Here is a 9,240-nt window from a genome sequence, read left to right as displayed (position 1 = left end):
GGGCATGAGGTTTATTCCTGAACCAAGGTCACACAGAGCCTTAAAGATCATGGTGCCTATGGTACAGGGTATTATGAACTTTCCAGGATCCTGTCTCTTCTGAGGCAATGTCAGTTGATCCAGATCACTTAGTTCATTGATGAACAAGGGAGGTTCAACTTCCCAAGCATCAATGCCAAACAATTTGGCATTCAGCTTCATGATTGCACCAAGAAACTTGGCAGTTTGCTCTTCAGTGACATCCTCATTCTCTTCAGAAGAGGAATACTCATCAGAGCTCATGAAGGGCATAAGGAGGTTCAATGGAATCTCTATGGTCTCTAGATGAGCCTCAGAGTCCTTTGGTTCCCCAGAGGGAAGCTCCTTATTGATCACTGGACGTCCCTGGAGGTCTTCCTCCTTGGGATTCACGTCCTCTCCTCTCCTCAGAGGTTCGGCCATGGCGCTTATGTCAATGGCCTTGCACTCTCCTTTTGGGTTCTCTTCTGTATTGCTTGGGAGAGTACTAGGAGGGATTCCAGTGATCCTTTTACTCAGCTGGCCCACTTGTGCTTCCAGATTTCTAATAGAAGATCTTGTTTCATTCATGAAACTTACAGTGGCCTTAGATAGATCAGAGACTAGATTTGCTAAATTAGAAGCATTTTGTTCAGAGTTCTCTGTCTGTTGCTGAGTTGATGATGGAAAAGGTTTGCTATTGCTAAACCTGTTTCTTCCACCATTATTAAAGCCTTGTTGGGGCTTTTGATCCTTCCATGAGAAATTTGGATGATTTCTCCATGTTGAGTTATAGGTGTTTCCATAAGGTTCACCTAAGTAATTTACCTCTGCTATTGCAGGGTTCTCAGGATCATAGGCTTCTTCTTCCGAAGATGCCTCTTGAGTACTGTTGGATGCAGCTTGCATTCCATGCAGACTCTGAGAAATCATATTGACTTGCTGAGTCAATATTTTGTTCTGAGCCAATATGGCATTCAGAGTATCAACTTCAAGAACTCCCTTCTTCATAGGCGTCCCATTATTCACAGGATTCCTTTCAGAAGTGTACATGAACTGGTTATTAGCAACCATGTCAATGAGTTCTTGAGCTTCTGCAGGCGTTTTCTTTAGGTGAATGGATCCACCTGCAGAAGTGTCCAGTGACATCTTTGATAGCTCAGACAGACCATCATAGAATATATCCAGGATGGTCCATTCTGAAAGCATGTCAGAAGGACACTTTTTGGTCAACTGTTTGTATCTTTCCCAAGCTTCATAGAGAGATTCACCTTCTTTCTGTCTGAAGGTTTGAACATCAGCTCTAAGCTTGCTCAGCTTTTGAGGAGGAAAGTACTTGGCTAAGAAAGCCGTGACCAGCTTATCCCAAGAGTTCAGGCTGTCTTTAGGTTGAGAATCCAACCATAATCTAGCTCTGTCTCTTACAGCAAAAGGGAAAAGCATGAGCCTGTAGACTTCAGGATCTACTCCATTAGTCCTAACAGTATCACATATCTGCAAGAATTCAGTTAAGAACTGAAAAGGATCTTCAGATGGAAGTCCATGAAACTTGCAGTTCTGCTGCATCAGAGAAACTAATTGAGGTTTCAGCTCAAAGTTGTTTGCTCCAATGGCAGGAATGGAGATGCTTCTTCCATGTAAATTGGAATTAGGTGCAGTAAAGTCACCAAGCATCCTCCTTTCATTATTATTATTTTCGCCTGCCATCTCCTCTGCCTGTTCGAAAATTTCTGAAAGGTTATCTCTGGATTGTTGTATTTTAGCTTCTCTTAATTTTCTCTTCAGAGTTCTTTCAGGTTCTGGATCTGCTTCCACAAGAATGTTCTTATCCTTGCTCCTGCTCATATGACAAGGAAGAATGGCCAGAAAAATGATAATAATAATAGAGATCCTTTATACCACAGTATAGGGATCCCTTTGTAAGTAGAAGAAGAGGGGGAGATAAAGGATGTGATGTAAAGGAAGAAACACAACTGTGAGGATTGGAATGTGAGATGAGATGTTAGGACATGAATGAATAAATAGAATGAGATGGGGGAGGAATAATTTTCGAAAATTATTTTGAAAAAGAGTTAGTGATTTTTGAAAAATGGTTTTTGAAAAATATTTAGTAATTTTCGAAAATTTTTGAAATAAAAAATAAAAAATAAAAATAATTAGTTAATTAAAAAGAAATTTTGAAAAAGAGGAGAGGTATTTTCGAAAATTAGAGAGAGAGAGAGTTAGTTAGGTGGTTTTGAAAAAGTTAAGAAACAAACAAAAAGTTAGTTAGTTGGTTGAAACAAATTTTGAAAAGATAGGAAGTTAGGAAAGATATTTTGAAAAGATATTTTTGAAAAAGATAAGATAAGAAGATATTTTTGAAAAGATATGATAGAGATTAGTTTTTGAAAAAGATTTGATTTTTAAAATCACAATTAATGACTTGATTCATAAGAAATCACAAGATATGATTCTAGAACTTAAAGTTTGAATCTTTCTTAACAAGCAAGTAACAAACTTCAAATTTTTGAATCAAAACATTAATTGATTATGTTATTTTCGAAAATTTGGTATAAAAATAAGAAAAAGATTTTTGAAAAATATTTTTGGAATTTTCGAAAATAACTAATAATTTTGAAAAAGATTTGATTTTTGAAAAAGATTTTGAAAAAGATAAGATTTTCAAATTGAAAATTTGATTTGACTCATAAGAAACAATTTGATTTTAAAAATTTTTGAAAAAGTCAATCCAAATTTTCGAATTTGATGAGAGAAAAAGGAAAAGATATATTTTTTTTGATTTTTGAAATTTTTATGATGCAAGAGAAAAACACTAAAAAGATGCAATGCATGAAATTTTTAAATCGAAACATGTGATGCATGCAAGAATGCTATGAATGTCAAGATGAACACCAAGAACACTTTGAATGTCATGATGAACATCAAGAACATATTTTTGAAAAATTTTTAATGCAAAGAAAACATGCAAGACACCAAACTTAGAATTCTTTAATGCTTAGACACTAAGAATTCAAGAATGCATATGAAAAACATGAAAAGACAGAAAACAAAAAATCATCAAGATCAAACAAGAAGACTTACCAAGAACAACTTGAATATCATGAAGAACACTATGAATGAATGATATTTTCGAAAATTACAAGATGCATATGCAAGTGACACCAAACTTATGATATGACTCAAGACTCAAACAAGAAACACAAAAATATTTTTGATTTTTATGATTTTCTAATTTTTTTTGGATTTTTATTTTATGTTTTTCGAAAAATAATTTTGAAAAAGAAAATAAGGATTCCAAAATTTTTAATATGAATTCCAGGAATCTTATGCTCTAAAGCTCCAATCAAAGGGTCAGGCATGGCTTAATAGCCAGCCAAGCTTTAGTATGTAACTCAGACATGACACGCCTGACATTCCTTACATTCAACAGCCAATTGGCTAAGAAAGATAAAGAAGCTCTTCTCTTGAGTATAAGAATTGAGACATGGCTTTACAGCCAGCCAGGCTTCAACATGCTCCATGAAACACTAGAATTCATTCTTGAAAATTCTGAAAGGAAAATATATTTTTGAAAACATTTTTATTAAATTTTTTTTTTCGAAAACAAAGGAAGAATTTTTGAAAGATTTTTGAAAAATTTTTTGAAAACAAGATAAAAAGGAAATTACCTAATCTGAGCAACAAGATGAACCGTCAGTTGTCCAAACTCAAACAATCCCCGGCAACGGCGCCAAAAACTTGGTAGCACGAATTGCGAATCACACTTTTCACAACGCGTGCCACTAACCAGCAAGTGTACTGGGTCGTCCAAGTAATAAACCTTACGTGAGTAAGGGTCGATCCCACAGAGATTGTTGGCTTGAAGCAAGCTATGGTCACCTTGCAAATCTCAGTCAGGCGGATTTAAACATGACACTTTATTAGATTAAAATAAACAATAAAAGGGATAGAGATACTTATGTAGATTCATTGGCAGGAATTTCAGATAAGCGAATGGAGATGCTTTTCGTTCCTCTGAACCTCTGCTTTCCTGCTATCTTCATCCAATCAGTCTTACTCCTTTCCATGGCTGGCTGTATGCAAGGGCATCACCGTTGTCAGTGGCTACATCCCCTCCTCTCAGTGAATCATATGCTCACGCACCCTGTCACGGCACGGCTATTCATCTGTCGGTTCTCGATCATGCTGGAATAGGATTCACCCTCCTTTTGCGTCTGTCACTAACGCCCAACAATCGCGAGTTTGAAGCTCGTCACAGTCATTCAATCATTGAATCCTACTCAGAATACTACAGACAAGGTTTAGACCTTCCGGATTCTCTTGAATGCCACCATCATTCTAGCGTACGCCACGAAGATTCTGGTTAGGAGATCTAAGAGATATTCATTCTAGCTTAATTCATGTAGAACAGAAGTGTTTGTCAGGCACGCGTTCATAAGGGGGAAGGATGATGAGCGTCACACATAATCATCACCTTCATCACGTTCTTGGGTGCGAATGGATATCTTAGAAGCGAAATAAGAAGAATTGAATAGAAAACAGTAGTACTTGCATTAATCTTTGAGGAACAGCAGAGCTCCACACCTTAATCTATGGAGTGTAGAAACTCTACCGTATGAAAATACATAAGTGAAGGTCCAGGCATGGCCGAGATGGCCAGCCCCTCTGATCTAAGAACCAGGCATCCAAAGATGATCCTAAGATCCTAAGATGATCAAAAGATGCCTAATACAATAGTAAGAGGTCCTATTTATAATAAACTAGTCACTAGGGTTTACATGAGTAAGTAATTGATGCATAAATCCACTTCCTGGGCCCACTTGGTGTGTGTTTGGGCTGAGCCTGAGTGTTGCACGTGCAGAGGCCATTTGTGGAGTTGAACGCCAGTTTCTGTGCCAGTTTGGGCGTTCAACTCTGGTTTTGGATCCTTTTCTGGCGCTGGACGCCAGATTTAGGCAGAAGCCTGGCGTTGAACGCCAGTTTACGTCGTCAATTCTTGGCCAAAGTATGGACTATTATATATTTCTGGAAAGCCCTGGATGTCTACTTTCCAACGCAATTAGAAGCGCGCCATTTCGAGTTCTGTAGCTCCAGAAAATCCACTTTGAGTGCAGGGAGGTCAGAATCCAACAGCATCAGCAGTCCTTTTTCAACCTCTGAATCTGATTTCTGCTCAAGTCCCTCAATTTCAGCCAGAAAATACCTGAAATCAAAGAAAAACACACAAACTCATAGTAAAGTCCAGAAATGTGAATTTAACACAAAATCTATTAAAAACATCCCTAAAAGTAACTAGATCCTACTAAAAACATACTAAAAACAATGTCAAAAAGCGTATAAATTATCCGCTCATCAGGTTTGCAACTTAGCTTTATTTTTTTATCTTTTTATCATTATTTAGTTTCTTTTTCTGGCTCTTTCTTTTTCTCTCGTTTTTTTTATTTTTCTTTTCAATCTCTTTTGGTTCAAGGATAAACCTCCTTCTCATTTATGGAGGTATCATAATAATTCTCTAAATTCTTGCTCCTCAAGAGTCAACATTCCTCTTGTTCAAGGAACTTTACACATTATTCTCTCAATGCAAACATAATAAAAAAAGCATACTGCCACAAGAAATGTAACAAGTGGTGCACGAAATTGAACACTACAAGTTTCGCACAGATGAATCGGTGATAAGCGGATAATTTATACCCTTTTTGGCATTGTTTTTACATAGTTTTTAGTATGTTTTAATTACTTTTTATTATATTTTTATTAGTTTTTATTCAAAAATCACATTTCTGGACTTTACTATGAGTTTGTGTGTTTTTCTGTGATTTCAGGTATTTTCTGGCTGAAATTGAGGGACCTGAGCAAAAATCTGATCCAGAGGCTGAAAAAGGACTGCAGATGCTATTGGATTCTGACCTCCCTGCACTCGAAGTAGATTTTCTGGAGCTGCAGAAGCCCAATTGGCGTGTTCTCAATTGCGTTAAAAAGTAGACATTCTGGGCTTTCCAGAAATATATAATAGTTTATACTTTGCCCGAGATTTGATGGCCCAAACTGGCGTTCAAAGTCAGCCTAAAACATCTTGGCGTAAAATACCCAAACTGGCACCAAAGCTGGCATTTAACTCCAGGAACAAGCTATGCACGAAAAAGCTTCAATGCTCAGCCCAAGCACACACCAAGTGGGCCCCAGAAGTGGAGTTCTGCACTATCTGCACTTAGTTACTCATTTTCTGTAAACCCTAGTTACTAGTTTAGTATAAAAACTACTTTTAGATGTTTATTTTTAAGGAGTCTCTTATCTTTTGATCACTTGATGTTACGTTTGGAGGCTGGCCTCACGGCCATTCCTAGACCTTTTTCACTTATGTATTTTCTATGGTGGAGTTTCTACACCCCTTAGATTAAGGTGTGGAGCTCTGCTGTTCTTCATGAATTAATGCAATTACTACTGTTTTTCTATTCAATTCACGCCTACTTCTTCTCCAAGATATAATCTCGTACTTAATTTAGTTAAGTCAGAATGAAGGGGTGACCCATGACAATCACCCAATCTTCATTACTTGCTTAGCCAAGATCGCGTGCTTGACAACCACAAAGCGGTCTACATGATGTTCAACGTAGTCATTGGACGACAATTGGAGTATACTCTCTTGGATATCTAATACACGGACCGAGTCCGTGAGATTAGTATCTTCGTGGTATAGGCTAGAATTATTGGCAGCCATTCCTGAGATCCGGAAAGTCTAAACCTTGTTTGTGGTATTCCGAGTAGGATCTGGGATGGGATTACTATGACGAGCTTCAAACTTGCGAATGTTGGGCGCAGTGATAGTGTGCAAAAGGACAATGGTCCTATTCCGATGCTAGTGGAAACTGACAGATGATTAGCTATGCGGTGACAGCGCATATGGATTTGTTTTCATCCGAGAGGATCATACAGCTTGCCATGGAAGGAGGTAAAGCATGGTTGGAAGAAGGCAATAGGAAAGCAGAGGTTCAGAAGCAACAAAGCATCTCCAAACGCTTATCTGAAATTTCCACCAGTGGTATATAAGTAACTTTATCTTATTTTATATTTTATTTATATTTTAATTATCAAAACCCATAACCATTTGAATCTGCCTGACTGAGATTTACAAGGATGACCATAGCTTGCTTCAAGCCGACATTCTCTGTGGGATCGACCCTTACTCACGTAAGGTATTACTTGGACGACCCAGTGCACTTGCTGGTTAGTTACGCGGAGTTGTGAAGAAGTGTTGAGATCATGATACGCGCACCAAGTTTTTGGCGCCATTGCTGGAGAACAAACAATTTGCGTACCAAGTTTTTGGCGCCCTTGCCGGGGATTGTTCGAGTTTGGACAACTGACGGTTCATCTTGTTGCTTAGATTAGGTAATTTTATTTTATTTTTTAAAGCTTTTTATTTTCGAAAAAATTCAAAAAAAATTTTCATTAAAAATATACAATATTTTATTTTGTTCTTCAGAATCTTTAAGAATGAATTCTAGTGTTTTATCATGATCTGTTGAAGTCTGGCTGGCTGTCAAGCCATGTCTAAATTTTTTTGGACCGAGCTTCCACTTATCATTGCAGGAGCCATTTGATTCCCATCAATTTGGCTGTTGTACGTAATGCTCTGCTGAAGCTTGGCTGGCCATTTGGCCATGTCTAATCTTTTGGACCGAAGCTTTCACATAAAGATTGGCTGGCTATTAAGCCATGTCTAAATTTTTAGACCGAAGCTTTAGCTAACATTGCATGATTCCTGGAATTCTTATTAAAAATTTTGAATTTCTTTATTTTCCTTTTCCAAATTAATTTTCAAAAAATCCAAAAAAATTAATAAAATCATAAAACCAAAAATATTTTCTGTTTCTTGTTTGAGTCTAGTGTCAAATTTTAAGTTTGGTGTCAATTGCATGCTTTATTTTTTCTTTAAAATTTTCGAAAATCCATGCATTGAGTTTCTTCATGATCTTCAAGTTGTTCTTGATGAATTTCTCTATTTGATCTTTAAATTTTTCTTGTTTGGTGACTTTTCTTGTTTTTCATATGCATTTTTTTGAATGATTAGTGTCTATAGTTTAAAAATTTTTAAGTTTGGTGTCTTGCATATCTTTCTTTTCTTAAAAATTCTTTAAAATTATGTTCTTGATGTTCATCATGATCTTCAAAGTGTTCTTGATGTTAATCTTGACATTCATAGTGTTCTTGCATGCATTTTTGTTTTGATCTTGAATTTTTATGTTTTGCATCATTTTTATGTTTTTCTCTCTCCTCATTAAAAATTCAAAAATAAAAAATATATCTTTCCTTTTTTTCCTCATAAAATTCAAAATTTTAAATTGATTAAGTCAAAAAGTTTTAAAATTTAGTTGTTTGTTGTTAGTCAAGTCAAAATTTCAATTTAAAAACTTTATTTTTTTCAAATATTTTTCAAAAATAAAATCTTTTTTATTTTTTATTTATTTTCAAAAACTTTAAAAGTTTGATTTTCAAAATCTTTTTCTTACTTTTATTTCATAATTAATTCTAACAATTAATGTTTAGATTAAAAAATTTTCAAGTTGTTACTTGCCTATTAAGAAAGGGTCAATCTTTAAATTCTAAAATCATATCTTTTAGTTTCTTGTTAGTCAAGTAATCAACTTTAATTTCAAAAATCAAATCTTTCTAATTTCCAATTCAAATCTTTTTAATTTCAATCATATCTTTTTCAAACTTTAATTTCAAAATCCTTTTCTAACTTCTTATATTTTCAAAATTGATTTTCAAATCTTTTTCAATTAACTACTTGACTTTTTGTTTGATTTTAAAAGTTTTCCATTTCAATCATATCTTTTTCAAAACCACCTAACTACTTTTCTCTCTCCAATTTTCGAAAATCACCAACCACTTTTTCAAAAATCTTTTTAATTAATTAATTTATTTAGTTTTCAAATTTTATTCTATTTCTTCTCTTAATTTTCGAATACTAACCAATAATTAAAATAAAAATAAAAATATTTTCTTTTTATTTTAATTTTAAAATTTGAATTTTCTCTCTCTCATCTCTTTCTACTTATTTTATTTATTTACTAACCCTTCTCTTCTTCTTATAATTCAAACCCTCTCTCCTTCTCTGTGTTCGAATTCCTCATCTTCTCTCTTATTCATTCTACTCTTCTATTCTTCTACTCACATAAAGGAATCTCTATACTGTGACATAGAGGATTTCTATTCTTTTCTGTTCTCTTCTTTTTC

At 35.0% G+C, this 9,240-nt stretch overlaps 1 non-coding gene across 1 annotated transcript; it reads left to right on the top strand.

The window, feature by feature from the left end:
• Positions 1–1,200: 1,200 nt before the first annotated feature.
• LOC112788243 (small nucleolar RNA R71) lies at positions 1,201–1,308 on the top strand. Its single transcript, XR_003195616.1, has one exon. It is a non-coding gene; the product is annotated as a small nucleolar RNA R71 (small nucleolar RNA).
• The last annotated feature ends 7,932 nt before the right edge of the window (positions 1,309–9,240 follow it).

Source organism: Arachis hypogaea, chromosome 20 (assembly GCF_003086295.3).
Source record: "Arachis hypogaea cultivar Tifrunner chromosome 20, arahy.Tifrunner.gnm2.J5K5, whole genome shotgun sequence".
In the NCBI taxonomy this organism is placed as follows: domain Eukaryota; kingdom Viridiplantae; phylum Streptophyta; class Magnoliopsida; order Fabales; family Fabaceae; genus Arachis; species Arachis hypogaea.
This window is presented reverse-complemented; position numbering and strand designations above follow the sequence as displayed.